Source organism: Schistocerca americana, chromosome 7 (genome assembly GCF_021461395.2).
Source record: "Schistocerca americana isolate TAMUIC-IGC-003095 chromosome 7, iqSchAmer2.1, whole genome shotgun sequence".
In the NCBI taxonomy this organism is placed as follows: Eukaryota; Metazoa; Arthropoda; class Insecta; order Orthoptera; family Acrididae; genus Schistocerca; species Schistocerca americana.
The window spans coordinates 259,478,279-259,495,363 of record NC_060125.1 but is presented as its reverse complement, the minus strand read 5'-3'; the positions used below and the strand labels follow the sequence as shown (position 1 = coordinate 259,495,363).

The following is a 17,085-nucleotide window of genomic DNA, read 5'->3' as shown; positions in this document are numbered from 1 at the left end:
TTCAGTGTCGTCACATATGCATCAGTATTTATGGTGGTTCCACTTGGCATGATGTCCACAAGCAAGAGTCCTTCGAAATCGAAAAACACCATAGCCATAACTTTTCCAGCAGAAGGTGTGGTTTCGAATTTTTTTTATTGGGTAAATTTGCATGATGCCACTCCATCGATTGCCTCTTCGTCTCTGGTGAAAAATGATGGAGCCATGTTTCATCACCTGTCACAATTCTTCCAAGAAATTCATCTCCACCATTCTCGTACTGTTCCAAAAGTTCGCTGCATACCGTTTTTCTTGTTTCTTTGTGAGCCACTGTCAATATCCTGGGAACCCACCTGGCACAAACCTGTTCTAACGCCAACACTTTCAGTATTCTGCAAACACTTCCTTCCCCTATTCCAACGTAGCGTGACAATTCGTTCACTGTGATGCGTCTGTCAGCAGTCACCAACTCAATATTGCCGTGCCCGCTTTGGTCACGTAACCTGCTTGCCCACCGACTAACTGTACTGCGATCGACAGCAACATCTCCATACACCTTTTTCACCCTCTTGTGGATTTTTCCCACGGTCTCGTTTTCACAGCACAGGAATTCTATGACAGCACGTTGCTTCTGACGAACGTCAAGTGTAGCAGCCATCTTGAAAACGTGCTGTGATGGCGCCACTCAGGGAAACAGGTTGAACTAAGTTTGAAAACAAGCGGGAAGGATGTATCTACCACTAGGGTGTCCATTTCATTTTCATTGAAAAAGGGGACATTTAAAATTAGAGAAAAACATGGGACAACGAAGAAAAATAACGGGACATAAATATTGTATTGACTAAATTTAACACACATACAAGTTTACCTCTACAACGTGCACTCAGATGATCCCAAATCACTTTTTACAATTATTCTGCCACACTATCACCGTACTTTTCACTTTTATGTACTTTATCAAGAAGTACATTTTCGTTTGAAATTGTATCATAAAAGTCGGTTCACGATACACCATTAAAGTGTGTTTTGACAATGAGCAAGGCCCTCACTGTTTCAACTTTCATTCTGCTTTTTTCATCTGACCACAAAGAGTTCACAAACGAAAACACACGTTTCACAGCAGCATTTGACCCAGGAATTGCCAGACAAAACTCCACCAAATGAATCATGTTTTTCATGTTCATGTTTTTACTTTTGAAATAACCAAATATTTTACACCATGTTGCAGTAACACTTGCTTTGTCTCCTTCTTCACTTTTTATGAAGTTCCGATGAAAATTCATCGAACAGTTTGTCTTCATCAACAGGAAAATTTGGTACAATACTTTTAACAAAAACACAACAGTTCTGAATATCCTTCCACTGTAGCTGCTCCTTTTCAGTATTAATCGAGTCAAATGCTTTAAAAGGTGTGAGAAATGGTAAACACCATTCTTTAATATACGCAATGCAAGAATCATAGAAGATATCAGCATAAATATGAAATTGTTCTACAGTAATTTCACCCTCTTCTTCCAGGTTTCTTGGAGTCTCATGTACAAAGGATGTGAGAAATCTTTCAGATTTTCTACATTGTAATTTGCTCAATAATTTGTTTATTTCTTGATAAACTTCCACTATTGTGATTTATTGTTTCTCAATACATTTAATTCTTGTGGAGAAGGGTTTTAGCCGGCTAACAAGAAAATGCAGAACAACAGTAGACACAGGGTTATCAAAGAATTGTTTAGGGATAACAGGACACTTATCAAGGGAAATGAAATATGATTTCAAAGCAGGAAATATCTCTACAAGTCTTTTCCAATGCTGGTAGCAGAGATAGCCACATTGTCTTGCTGTGCCCAAGTGCAGTTTTGTATTCAGTTTCAGTAAACTTACAGAATGACTTCAGAGATTCAAGCCTTGCTGTATATATGTGGAAATGCTGGTAGATTTTGTTTACAATCAATTGGCAGTCGATGGGTAGGCAATCTGAGCCAGTTTGTAAGGAATTGTGCACCACATGTGCTGGACAGCCAACACCTACTACATTATTCACTGCGTTCTGTTGCAGTTTATAGAACAAATTTTTTCCTTTCCTCTGCTTGCCACCAAAATTGGTGTTAGTGTTGTTTGCAGAAACTGCAATCACCTTCCCCCAACATCATATTTCTTTAAAACCTCCAGCACATAATTCTGAAGTAAATCTGAAGTTTATCCAGCTAAATTAACCAATTCGAGCACTTTCACCGTGATGCCATTTACAGGGTGAAAATACCTGATAAGGAGAGGAACCAACTTCAAATCCAGATGATTCGATGTATCAATCATTACAGAAATGAATCGAGCACTTTTCAGTTCATTTAAAACCTGCTGAGCTGCATACGGTGCAATAACATTTGAAATGATTGCATTACATTTTGTGTGTCCACATGTGAAGTTAGGATTGAAAAGTTTTTTAACAACTGCTGTAGTACAATCCACTGACTTAAAGCTATAGTTGTGCATAGCACTGTGGTATGCATACGTAGCTTCTTGTGCTGCCAACTGCCTATCCATTTCTGTTACTGATTTTAAGTTTACATACGAGTCACTCACGCATTTATTTGCTCTTTTCGTTTGATCACTCATGCGATGTTTCATCGTCTTAATGTGATTCACAGTGTCAGACCTTCCACCATGATCAACAGCAAACTTTGATCTGCACAACGTACATTCTACAGTTTCTCCCCTAGCAGTGAAAAAGGAAATTCGCTTTTTATATTGCTGTTAAAATTACACTTTCGTTTTGGCATAATGAAACAGTGATTGCACAGTGCAAAACATTTAACAGTGTGGTGACGAAAGCCAGAGAGCAAGTATCAGTGGTGCAGACTATCTATGGACCGAAAGGACGGATTCAGTGGATCGATTTAGAAGAGAAGAATCTTCGTTGTTATTTGTAACCTATAGTGCGTTTAAAATTACTTGCGATTTTTGACAGTTCGTTACATGTTTGGAGTATGCTGAAAGCATCACACGCTTCCTAGCGTAAATAATTGCGCAGTTAATAGCAAGTCAAACAAACAGTAACGTAAAATACTCTAGCCAAGCGGAATCATATAAAAAACGGGACATTCGAGCGTCCCCAAAAAAAACTTTCGGGACAGCGTGACATTTTGGTAAAAAACGGGACTGTCCCGAGAAAAACGGGACGAATGGACACCCTAATCTACACACTGTAAAACTTTGACACACGCAGAATGAAAGCTGTATTTTTACAAAAATAGTGTGCATTTCTTTTGGAGCGACCCGCGTAGGTGACAGTCCACCTGCTAAAAACATGATTTGCTGCCATAATAGCAGTATGTCAAGGAAAATGGACTACAGTGTAGGGATTACCATTAAAACCTAAAGTAAAGAGGATATTATATGAAGCAGGTGTTAATCATAACCTGAAGGTTTACCTAGCAACACAATTAACTTGCGCATGGTATGATAGTCGGAAGAGAAATACGTGTGGTGCACCCAAAAGAGAAAAATACGGTGCATATTCCTACACTGCTGTCGATTTTCCTTGATATACTACTATTATGGCGGAAAAACTTTTAATCAGTGGATTGTCACCTAGAAAGCATATGACAGTTGGTGTTCACCTCTACATGTTGGCTTTCGGTATGTCTTACATCTCCATTTTATCTGTTGTGACATTATGTGAAATTCCTCTTTATTGTTTACCACTTCTCCACAGGTTTTACGGGAGCGTTCTCCCCTATACCTTATTACTTTTAAGACACAGGAATTTTTTCGGATAGTCTGTTACATGGGACTACTACAATGACTGCCGGGTTTTCCGGTATGTTAGATACAGGGTGTTGCCCGTATAAGTGCAGATATTTGTACTGCTGACTGAGGACATTCACTGCACAACTTTACATCAGTATTCACCTTTTTTCAGACTAATAATTGTAGCTATTGGGAGGAGTACGGTTTTAGGTTGGTTAGTACCGCCAAGCACGCGTGGCAACTGCAAGCCTTAATGCTCTCCCCCTCCCCCCCTCTCCTCCTCGACCGAGGGCAGCAGGTCAGGTGAATTGTGGATGCGTGGACGCAAAATAGTTAGTCTGTACTGATAGGCGTAGTCCACTTCAGTGGTGCAATTACGACGGTGCAGAATGCATCAGCTCGTAAAGTTTGTGACGCTTTTGTGGGAAGACTATTCGACACAGAAAAACAAACTAGCACTCTGATGTGTGTACATACTACGATACTACGTATATAAAAATGTCTACAATCAACACTCACTACACTCTGCACATCACGAGTTGACTCCAGTGAGTATATTTTTCATTACGGTTTCATTTTAGATTGGGATTATTTCTTTTTCTGCATGATTGTTTTTCCGTTTGTATAAAGATTTGCATCGGAAGATGGAGGTGTAAGTGCTGTAAAACCGGTATTGCCTAAGAATGGAAGGAGTTTACAGCTGAAGCGGCTTTATTTCTGAGCTTGTTTCATCGTGTCTGTGATTGCCGAGACTATGAAATTTGTTGCATTTAAGAGAGGGTTATCCCTCATCGTTAGCACAATATCACACATTCTTTATCAGCGATATAGTTGGTGTAACAGCTGTATGCTAATTACACAGCGCTTCTTCAATTATGAAAAGCATGGACGGATCTGTCACGAGAAAGTCGAGACGAGCTATAAGAGATATCGGTGTCGACACAGTGTGTAAGAACATTGCTTTCCCCGAAAGTCGATAATATTTTTTTTCTTTTGCGCATTACCTCGTCATAGTACGTATGTATAATTTATTTCAACTATTCTTTATTTGTTAATACGTCACATTGTTTCTTCATTCATTTTGCTACTGTTTTATATTTTATATTGTACAAATATGAATGTTCTGGTTCTATGTGCTTTGTAAATCTTTGATTAGTCTACGAGAAGTTCTGTGTCAGAGAGAGAGAGAGAGAGAGAGAGAGAGAGAGAGAGAGAGCGAACGACTATAGATAGAGAGCGTGCGAGTTGGTGTGGTACGTGGTCGGTTCGTGGGTGAAAAACGTTGCAAAGATCGGTGTGAAAGACGGTGATACGCGGAGGAACAATTAATTACAGTGTGTCCGCTGTGTTAATAGGAGATCGTGCATTATTAAGTGAACAGTAAAACCTGAAAAGTATATCGAGTGTTTGCGGTGACGATTTTACAAACTATGTGAGCTTGTGACGATTAGCCATGAATCAGACACCATTGTCGTGTGGAGACACTGTAAAAGTGGAACAAACCAAAATGTTAAGTAAAAGAACAGTGCTGTGATTTGATCAAGAAACATTTATTATATCGTCCAAACTGTCTTAAAGACGACGACGTAAATCGAACTGATGTTTAACGGACTGTTATAGTGATGAACACATGTGACTGTTTTCCTGTGGCATCACGGTGAAAGAATATCGTAAATACTAAAGACATTGCATAATTCCGACCTACCCGCACCGCGTGATCAATAAACTTTTAATAATAAAACGTCGCGCGCGTAACGACAACGCACATTCTGGAACTATTATTATCGCGCCAGTGCCGCCAGCTGATTCGACTACAACGGAGACCTGAACCACAGCCGTAACTGGAATATTAATGAAACAGGAGGATCCATCATTATCTTCACGCCACGAACCAGGATTCACTTCATACATCATCCGCGCGGACCACCGCTGAGGTCATCTCATTGAGTTAAGACATTAAAAGTAAATTATTACGCTCTCTCTCATTTCAAAATTGAAGACAATTGCAGTTAAATTAAATATTTTAAAAATACTGTCACAATATCTCAATTTTGTTTAGTTCCAATAAATATTCTTTCCATTATTTCGTCTTGTTGACAGTTCAATTAATAATTTTCTTTCTAAATTCTTCTCAGACATCTTGCTGCTCATTATAATTTTATTTTAATGATTGTTTGTAACTTCTTTTGGAGGGAGTACATATTTTATTTTTTGTGTAGTAAAATTAGCTGCCATAAGATTAAGTATATTACCAGCTGATGCTGTCCGCCATTGCTGATTGAAAACTGCACCTATTTTCTCATTGGCTGTCAGCTTCAAAACAAAATTACGTATTTCGTGGGCATCTAGCAGATGCGCGATGTCTGTATGGGCCCCTACAATAATTTGTTTTTACTTTTGCACGTTTACTGGAATTATATTGACTTTAATTGTTCATTTGGCCCCCGTTAAAGTGATTTATCGCATCTATATAATAATTGCACTGAATTACCTATTTTTTTTCGTTCATGACTAACAGGGGTAATCAGATTCCTAGTATATGTCATGTTTTATTATTTAAAAGAGTGTTTTTAGAAGTACAGAACGAGTTTCTTAACAAGTGAAGTGACGGTCGATCCTGTCCAACGGTGCTGCAGACGGGCGCACATTTATCGGACACGTATCGGTGTGGGCAGGACGTTGCATCTGGCCGCCCCCCGCGGCGGACCAGCCGCGAATCCGTTCACTTGACCCCCGACTCGGTCGGACCAGCAGTCAATATCCAGGCCGTGCGTGGGACGTGGGGTCGGTCTCCGTTGCCACTTCTGCTCTGCCCGCGGGCGCGTGACGTCCGCCCGTGCTGTGACGTGGATTCGGCGGGGTCTGTGTTAACACCGACAGCATTGAAGCTGGGCCGCTGTGACGTTGCATTCAGATAAATCTCAGCCCTTTCAATCTTAACTTCAGTGGTGATGACCAACTACCGAACTTCGTCCATCTCCTTTTGCAGTAACACCACATTTGGAAATTGATAATCTTCGACTCTTGAATTCGTCACTCCTGTGATATATCGCCGTCATTTGCCCATACGCACATCGAAGTTTCGTTTCTGGAGGAGAGGTGACGGTTTAATGATATCTCCCTCCCTCCCTCTCGTCCCTCCCCCCCCCCCCCCCTGCCCCCCATCACACCAACCCCTCCCAACGGTTCCAAGTAGAACTTCTAATTACCTTCACTTTTAGCATGTTTACAATTTCAGTAATAACAACAAATTAATCTTTTAGAACAAATAGCTAAGTAGGACCGGTTCAAAAACTTCTCTACATCTACATACATACACCGCAATCCACCATACGGTGCGTGCTGGAGGGTACCTCGTACCATAACTAGCATCTTCTCTCCCAAACAGAACGAGGGAAAAATGACTGCCTATATGCCTCTGTAAGAGCCCTAATCTCTCTTATCTTATCTTTGTGGTCTTTCCGCGAAATGTAAGTTGGCGGCAGTAAAATTGTACTGCAGTTAGCCTCAAATGCTGGTTCTCTAAATTTCCTCAGTAGTGATTCACGAAAATAACGTTTCCTTTCCTCTAGAGACTCCCACCAGAGTTCCTGAAGCATTTCCGTAACACTCGCGTGATGATCAAACCTACCAGTAACAAATCTAGCAGCCCGGCTCTGAATTGCTTCTATGTCCTCCCTCAATCCGACCTGATAGGGATCCCAAACGCTCGAGCAGTACTCAAGAATAGGTCGTATTAGTGTTTTATAAGCGGTCTCCTTTACAGATGAACCACATCTTCCCAAAATTCTACCAATGAACCGAAGACGACTATCCACCTTCCCCACAACTGCTATTACATGCTTGTCCCACTTCATATCGCTCTACAATGTTACGCCCAAATATTTAATCGACGTGACTGTCAAGCGCTACTCTACTAATGGAGTATTCAAACATTACGGGATTCTTTTTCCTATTCATCTGCATTAATTTACATTTATCTATATTTAGAGTTAGCTGCCATTCTTTACGCCAATCACAAATCCTGTCCAAGTCGTCTTGTATCCTCCTACAGTCACTCAACGACGACACCTTCCCGTACACCACAGCATCATCAGCAAACAGCCACACATTGCTATCCACCCTATCCAAAAGATCATTTATGTAGATAGAAAACATCAGCGGACGTACCACACTTCCCTGGGGCACTCCAGATGATACCCTCACCTCCGATGAACACTCACCATCGAGGACAACATACTGGGTTCTATTACTTAAGAAGTCTTCGAGCCACTGACATACTTGGGAACCAATCCGATATGCTGGTACCTTAGTTAGGAGTCTGCAGTGGGGCACCGAGTCAAACGCTTTCCGGAAGTCAAGGAATATGGCATCCGTCTGATACCCTTCATCCATAGTTCGCAAGACATCATGTGAGAAAAGGGCAAGTTGCGTTTCGCAGGAGCGATGCTTTCTAAAGCCGTGCTGATGCATGGACAGCAACTTCTCTGTCTCAAGGAAATTCATTATATTCGAACTGAGAATATGTTCGAGAATCCTGCAACAAACCGATGTTAAGGATATTGAGGATCCGTCCTTGTATCCTTCTTATATACAGGCGTCACCTGCGCTTTTTCCCAGTCGCTCGGGACTTTGCGTTGGGCTAGAGATTCGCGATAAATGCAAGCTAAGTAAGGAGTCGATGTGGTAGAGTACTCTCTATAAAACCGAATTGGGATCCCATTAGGACCTGGCGATTTATTTATTTTCAACCCATTCAGCTGCTTCATAACCCCAGGGTTATCTGTCACTATGTCCTCCATACGGGAGTCTGTACGAGACTCAGACGGCGGTATGTTTGTACGATCCTCCTGCGTGAAAGATTTCTCAAATGCTAAATTTAAAATTTCAGCTTTCGTTTTGCTGTCTTCCGTTGCCAGGCCAGACTGATCAGTGAGTGATTGGATGGAAGCCCTCGACCCGCTTACCAATTTTACGTAAGACCAGAATTTCCTTGGGTTTTCAGCAAGATCTTCTGCATGAAAACTAAACTTTCTGCAAACATTAACAATGCACAGCAATTTCTGAAAACAGATATTGGCCAAGCAGAGAAGGTTAAAAACTTTAAATGACTTGGGGAGATAATTAAGTGAAATGGTTTGGATAAAGCTGCCGTAGAACAGAATGTAAAAATGGGAAAGTTGTACGATGTAAATGAAAAGTTCCAATAAAAAATTCCAGCCTACAATGCAAAATATAAAGTATTGCAATACGTAATGAAACTAGAATGTCTATATGCAAGCGAATGTCTAGCATTAAACTACAATTTAGATAAAGCACGGACGGTCAGCGTGTTAGTGTGTGTCTCTTTCTGGCTAGAAAATTCTCTGCCGGCGGTTAGTGTACAGAACCACCCACATCGGCGGACCCTCAAGAAAGCATCTGTGTCAAACATAGGTTCTCTTGGCATTTTCGAGATTCGATCTTTCAGTTCTGTATTATTCTTTGAAAGTTACTCGAAAGATTTGAAATTTTACGTATATAAAAAAAAACACTTCAGTAATTTCATGACCCCTTGACAACCCCTCTCCCTTCCTCCTCCTTTGGATCCACACTGGCCATACAGGGTGCAGAGAAACAGCCTGATAACAAAGTGAGAGCAGAGAAGGGCAGGGCAGGGGGTGGTGGCAAATAGAGTATCGTAACTACTGTTCGAGAGCTATGACCATAAGACGGTAGCCAATCCGCGACGAGACCGCAGAATTGCGTGTGTTTAAACTAACTTGCACCATCTAATACCTTAACGCCAAAGAGACACTCCTGATTAATTAGCTGAACATAATGACTGTCTCGAAGAAGGAAATCCCAGTGCCCCCCACGCCACCAGATACTGCCTGTTCCAGTACTGTGGCAAAGGAGAAGATTCCAATGGTACCTTAGTCCCCAGTCCACACCACCCAGAACCCGGAACCTATGTATATTGATGCCATAAACACTCAACCAGTGCCAACAGGTGACAGTAGGACATAACCTGCCTCCTTGGCCCCTTCATGGCCTCAAACTACATCGACAACATTATTCTCCAGTGGAATTGTAGCGGTTTTTTCCACCATCTGACAGAGCTACGGCATCTTTTAAACACTTTCCCTGCCTCTGCATTGCTTCTCAAGAGACTTTGTTTCCAGCAACACGGACGCTGGCCCTCTGCAGATACCACAGAGGTTATAAGAATTGTGCTATCTATGATAGGGTGTTGGGAGGAATTTGCACATATGTTCTGGACACACTATATAGCGAACATGTGCCTCTTAACACACCTTTGGAGGCTGTGGTGGAACGGGTATGGGCATTTCAGGATATTATCATCTGCAATGTTTACCTACCTCCCAGTGGTGAAGTGTCTTAGAACATATTTTTTGCATTGATTTCTCAGCTCCCCTCACCTTTCCTAATCTCGGGAAATTTCAACGGCCATAACCCTTGTGGGGTGGAACCACGATCACCGGCCGCGGTAAAGATCTCGAAAAGTTATTGCCTCAACTAGACCTTTGCATCGTGAGTACTGGTACCGCTACACACTTCAGTGTTTTGCAAGGAACTATCTCGGTCATTGACCTTTCCATTTGTAGCCCTTGTCTTCTCCCATCCATCCACAACCACCTGTGTGACAGTGACCATGTCTGTCATCCTATCCCTCCCTCACCATCAGTCTTCTAGACGCCTACCCAGATGGGCTCTCAGCACTGCTTTCGCCTCTGTTGTCGCCCATTGCTTCCCTCCGCATGGAGGTATCGTTGAGGCAGTACAGAATACAACCATTCTTTCAGCAGCTGATTTAGCGATCCTCTGTTCCTCGGCCCGCTCCGACGGTGGTCATCAGAAATTGCAGAGGCCATTAGAGATAATAAGCGGGCTCTCCAACGTCATAAGCCGCATCCATCAATGGAACATCTCATTGCCTTTAAATGACTCCGTGCTCGGGTCCGCCAGCCCCAGCAAATGAGATTTTGCAATCGTGACTGCTTCTTCATACGTAATCATCACAAGTAAGATCGCTGACACTCCCAACCGTGTTGGTTAAAACCATGACGCTTCGTACTATTGCCGTACATCCATCTTCTGATGACTAATGGGACAACATCTGTTGCATTGTGGTGTAGTACCAATAACACCTTCAATTGTATTCGTTTTATTCATGTGCAACCGCTTTCAACGTTGCCATACACCTTCTTCACGCCCCTACATGACTCAGGGTGACCATGTATACAATGGGAGTCACCACCACACTTCAGTGTTTTGATGCGCTGCTGCCATACGCACCAGACAATAAAATTATTTTGTGAGCGCTGATTGATTCTTGACCTATTAAAAGTGTGGTGACGATTCCCGTCTGTAAACCAGATAGAGAGGCAAATAAAGAGGCCTAATGATTGTGTCTGCAAACACGTAAACTGTTTGCATATAAATAAAACCAATAAATACAGCTGATAACGGTATCGTTACTACACACATGTGGACTATTTGTCCAGTTCTTCTTGATCAAAGATACAAGGTCATGTGCCCAGCGGAGAGAGCAACTTCCGCCATTCTCATGCAGTGTTGAGCTTCTTAAGGAGCTCTGTCGAGTCATAGGTATCAGCCGCAACAGGCAGTGTGTGCAGCAAAATATTCATTAATGACTGTTACAGTGGAAGACACAGATGTTGAATTGCAAGTGATGGCAGTAGTCAGACGCTAAATACTTGTGGCCCAACGTCTTTAGACTTCCATCAGACTAGACTTAGAAAAACCAACGACTGAGAAAGATATTATAAACAGAACTTTATCCAGTATTCGAGCAGGTGCGTAGATCCACGATAATTTATTGGCAACCAACGATTACCTCTACCTCTAAACTTCTAGAACGAATTTCTGTGGGCTGTCGCTTTCTTTGAGATCACTTGGTGTGTGGCATTTTGGATAGGTAAACCTGTCAACAGTTCGAAGATTTGGTTTGATCACCACAGTCTTTCACAAAGCATGGTCTTATTGAAGGTGTATGCCTTCGTTTCCCTCCGACCTTTGAACTGAATTAAGCAGCCACTCACAAGGAGATGTGAAATACAAAGTGGCCTTCGAACTACGTTACGACTTAACTGAGGGAACCGTCTCGCCTTGTGACTACATCTTTTTTAACCATAGCACACTAAAGGGGAAAAAATGTTACTAAAAAGTCGCAAATTTTACTAAAAGTTTATTCAAAGTTAGCCATAATTTATAGGTTATGGGCTAGTTAATTACCATTATTAGATCTCCAGTGGTATGTTACATACAAAATACGTAAAAAAAGTCTGTTATACCCTAGAATGACAATTTTCCTGCTCATGATGAGAAGAGTTTTCTGCCTTAGACACTATTATTACAATCTAAGCAAGACCTAGCTCGATATTCTGTACAAATTGCTCTTGAATAACGGCAACAAAATGTCGTCTTATTTCTTCGTTTTTTCGAAGAGCAAAACGAGCACACTTTCCTCGCTCGAGGTTGTTGCAGGTTCTGCTGCTGCTGAGGTGAAGTATTTCAAGCAAATCTCCCAGTATGTTAAAGTGTCAAAATCAAATTCAGCGCCATCCATTTTGTGCTATTTTAAGTAGGAGAAGACGGAATAACAACGATGAAGGCCAGTGTGATGTAAACTAACACCCCTCTAACTGTGACTGATTGATAATTCATCTGAGATGCCACACTAAGAATTTCCAAGCAATAAAACAAATACGTCATCTATTAGAGAACACACCATTACTAAACATTCGTAATATTTACCACTAGAGCTCCAGTGTTAGCAAACCGCTGGAGTCAGGCAATAGATAATTACATAGTTGTTAACAGCAATGTTTGCCATAAAGTTACTCAAGAGACGTGTCGCTCATGGCCGCAAACTTCAAAGAAATGCGAAGTGCAACCGTAAATTTTACGGGAGTTCAGTAATCTAGGGTTGAGACGTCTAGCGTGCTCTGCTAAAAGCCAAAGTACGTGAAATGTTTTACGAGCAAATTTTTATATTGTAAACTAAAATATACTTAACTGCGGTAATTTAAGTCCACAGCATGCAAATTCACGACATACACTCAGCTAGCGACGAAAGCAAGTTTGTGAACCCGTTTAGATCTTACGCGCCGTGTTGTACGTATCGCGATCTAATCTCACTTCAGTTGTAAATATGCGCAGTATTTTTACAACGACCAATATAGAAACTCTACAGAACCTTCCCAGGCTCAAGTAGCTTGGCGTGCTGAGTCAAACAGGACGCGTGTCCGTGTCGCTAGATACGCAGTGACAGCTCAGTTGTGAATCACCCTTCGCGCTCTCTTTCTGTCTGTCTGTTTCAGATTTACAAAGAATCCTTCACCACTCTATGATCACTAATAGGCAGCTACGTTACGATAGCGATGGCAGTAGCAGACGTACCATAGAAAGAAGTTAGTAAAAATAATGTTGTAAATCATGCAATCATGCAGGATGGGTTACATATTCGGAAGTGTCTAGTGTATTGCGTATGTATTGTGTATTGAACTGGGGATCTAGGAACGAAGGAGAGGCTTCGTCCCGCCGTAGCCCTCAGTGGTCCACAACCCCACAACAGGACACAGCAGTCCACCCACCCCACCCCACCGCCGCCCCACACCGAACCCAGGGTTATTGTCCCAGTGGACTCCCCTCTCCTCCTCCCCCCCGCCCCATTCTTCTAAGCTAAGTCGTACGGTCTGTATATCTGGCGTGTTCCTACATTTCTCCGGAATCCAAATTGATTTTCACCGAGGTCTGTTTCTACCTGTTTTTCCATTCTTCTGTAAGGAATTCGTGTTAGTGTTTTCCAACCATGACTTATTAAACTGATAGTTCGGTAATTTTCGCTTCTGTTGGAATTCCTTTCTTTGAAATTGGAATTACTACATTCATCTTGAAATCTGAGGGTGTTACGCCTATCTCATACGTCTTTCACAACAGATGGCAGAGTTTTGTCATGTTCGACTCTCCAAAGTCTATAAATAGTTCTGACGGAAATCGTCTACTGCGGGGCATTCTTTCCACTTAGATGTTTTAGAGCTTTGTCAAATGCTTCTCGCAGTATCATACCTCCCATTTCATCCTCATTTACGTCCACTTCCATTTGTATAATATTGCTTTAAAGTTCATCTCCATTTTACAGATGCTGTATCTACTACTTTCACGTTTCAGTTTTCGTTCTTTGCTTAGGTCTGGTTTACCATCTGAGTTCTTGCTAACCATACAGCTACTGTTCTTTTCACCAAAGGCCTCTTCAATTTTAACGTAGGCGGTATCTATCTTTCCGCTAGTGAAATACGCTTCTAAATCTTTGCAGTTGTCCTCTAGCCATTCCTGCTCAGCAGTTTTGCACATCTTATCATTCTCATTTTCAAACGTTTGTATTCCCTTTCGCCTGGTTCATTTGTTGCATATTTAAGTTTTCTCCTGTCATCGATTCATTATCTTTTGTTTTTTCCGAGGATTTCTACTAGGCCTTGACTCTTTACATATTTGATCCTCTGCTGCCTTCACTAAGCCCTCAAGAACCTGTGGTTCTTTCAGCTTACCGAGGTCGCATCTCCTTAATTTCCTACCTTTTTTTCGAATTTCTTCGGTTTTAATCTACATTTCATAAGCAATAAATTGTGGTCAGTCTACATCTGGCCCTGGAAATATCTTACAATTTAAAATGCGGTTCCTGAATCTCTGTCGAAGCATTATATAAACAATCTGAAACCTTCCGGTGTTTCCAGGTCTCTTCCACGTATACAACCTTCTTTCATGATTCTTAAACCAAGAATTATGCTCTGTGCAAAATTCTACCAGGCGACTTCCTCTTTCATTTTCTCCCGGTCCATATTCAATCATTTCCTCCTATAGAATTCCACTAATACATTCATTATGCTGTTCATAGTAGTTTAGCCGAATTCCTATTTTCTTACTCTGATTAAGCCCACTGCTGCATTACCCATAATTGACTTTTTATTTATAACCCGGCATTCACCTGAACCTAAGTCCTGTCTCTCCTGGCACCGAACTTCGCTTGTTCCCACTATATATATAACTTCAACATAACCATTTCCCTTTTTAATTTTCCTACACTACATTCGCTTTAAGGGAACAACAAATAAAAAACTACAAATATATATGAAGTTGGTATCTGTTCTTTCGGACATGTCCGAACGAACAAAAAATGGTTCAAATGGCTCTGAGCACTATGGTACTTAACATCTGAGGTCATCAGTCGCCTAGAGCTTAGAACTACTTAAACTTAACTAACCTAATGACATCACACACATCCACACCCGAGGCAGGATTCGAACCTGCGACCATAGCAGTCACGCGGCTCCGGACTGAAGCGCCTAGAACCGCTCGGTCACCACGGCCGGCTCCCGAACGAACAGATACCATCGGTGACGGTGCAGCTCGTTAGAATGAAATTACAATTAAATCAATATAGTGAAATGAATACCCTTAGCTGGATGCAGGCGTTGATATACGTCAACGGGGACTGTTGAAAGTGTGCCCCGACCGGGACTCGAACCCCCAGGATCTCCTGCTTACATGGCAGACGTTCTATCCATCTTTTTTTTCTTCTTTATTTTGTTACGTGTTGTTCGTTGCCTTTGGTCTGGGCGGACGTCATATGACATCCGTTCAAAGTGATCATTGATTCCTTTACTCAGTTTCTTTTTTTTTCTATTGCAGGGGGCCACTGCCTCTCTGACCGAACACGCTGAGCTACCGTGCCGGCATCCATCTGAGCCACCGAGGACACAGAGGATAGTGCGACTGCAGGGACTTACTCTGGCACGCCTCCCGTCAGACCCACATTCCCAACTTACTTTCCCGCACAGTGTTCGTAGTGCCCCTGCCCATTACACTCATTACTCGCGGCTTTATCGATTCCCGTAACAGTTCGGGTAATGTGCGTGCGTCCGCACAGGAGACGGTCAATTGGCTGGTGAGTCTTAACTATATATATACTGGATGATCAAAAAGTCAGTATAAATTTGAAAACAATAAATCACGGAATAATGTAGATAGAGAGGTACAAATTAACACACATGCTTGGAATGACATGGGGTTTTATTAGAACCAAAAAATACAAAAGTTCAAAAAACGTCCGACAGATGGCGCTTCATCTGATCAGAATAGCAATAATTAGCACAACGAAGTAAGACAAAGCAAAGATAATGTTCTTTACAGGAAATGCTCAATATGTCCACCATCATTCCTCAACAATAGCTGTAGTCGAGGAATAATGTTGTGAACAGCACTGTAAACCATGTCCGGAGTTATGGTGAGGCATTGGCGTCGGATGTTGTCTTTCAGCATTACTAGAGATGTCGGTCGATCACGATACACTTGCGACTTCAGGCAACCCCAAAGCCAATAATCGCACGGACTGAGGTCTGAGGACCTGGGAGTTCAAGTGGCGACTGAGCACACGATCATCACCAAACGACGCGCGCAAGAGATCTTTCACGCGTCTAGCAATATGGGGTGGAGCCATCCTGCATAAACATCGTACGTTCCAGCATGTGTTTATCAGCCAGGCTGGGGACGATGCGATTCTGTAACATATCGGCGCACCTCTCACCCATCACGGGAGCAGTTACAAAACCAGAATCACGCATTTCCTCGAAGAAAAAAGGCCCGATAACGGTAGATGTGGTAAATCCAACCCATACCGTGACTTTCTCGTCATGCAATGGAGTTTCCACGACAGTTCTAGGATTTTCGGTAGCCCAAATTCTGCAGTTTTGGGCGTTGACAGACCCTCGGAGGGTGAAATGAGCTTCGTCGGTCCACAACACGTTACTCAACCAATCGTCATCTTCCGCCATCTTTTGAAACGTCCACAGCGCAAATGCCCTCCGCTTCACTAAATCGCCAGGTAACAGTTCATGATGCCGATGGATTTTGTACGGGTAGCATCGGAGGGTACGCCTCAGTGCCAACCAAACAGTAGTGCATGGAATGCCGGTGCGACGTGCAACTGCACGAGCGCTGACTTCCCCGTGCATAGACGAACCCGTTACAGTCTCCATTTCTTCCGGAACTGTCTCAGCAGTATTACACCTTGTGCTCGGTCGGCCACTACGGGGTCTATCGTCTAAACAACCCGTGGCTTCGAGCTTCGAAATCATTCTCGCCACAGCTGCATTTGTCAACGGACCTTTACCCGTTAGAATCCCCTTCCTATGGCAAGAGGATCGTAACGCTGAACTAGAACATTCCCCATTCTGATAATACAGCTTCACTAAAAGCGCCTTTTCAGGTACCGTCAACATGCTGGGACTGCTGGCGCATCTGATTTTCTCTCTCATTACAGCTCCTTTTACACACGAT

The 17,085-nt window shown here is 42.4% G+C and overlaps 1 protein-coding gene across 2 annotated transcripts in view; it reads left to right on the top strand.

Annotated features, from left to right (window-relative positions):
• Window positions 1-17,085, top strand: part of LOC124621983 (lysoplasmalogenase-like protein TMEM86A) — a 474,563-nt gene that overhangs the window by 104,386 nt on the left and 353,092 nt on the right. The window lies entirely within an intron of this gene.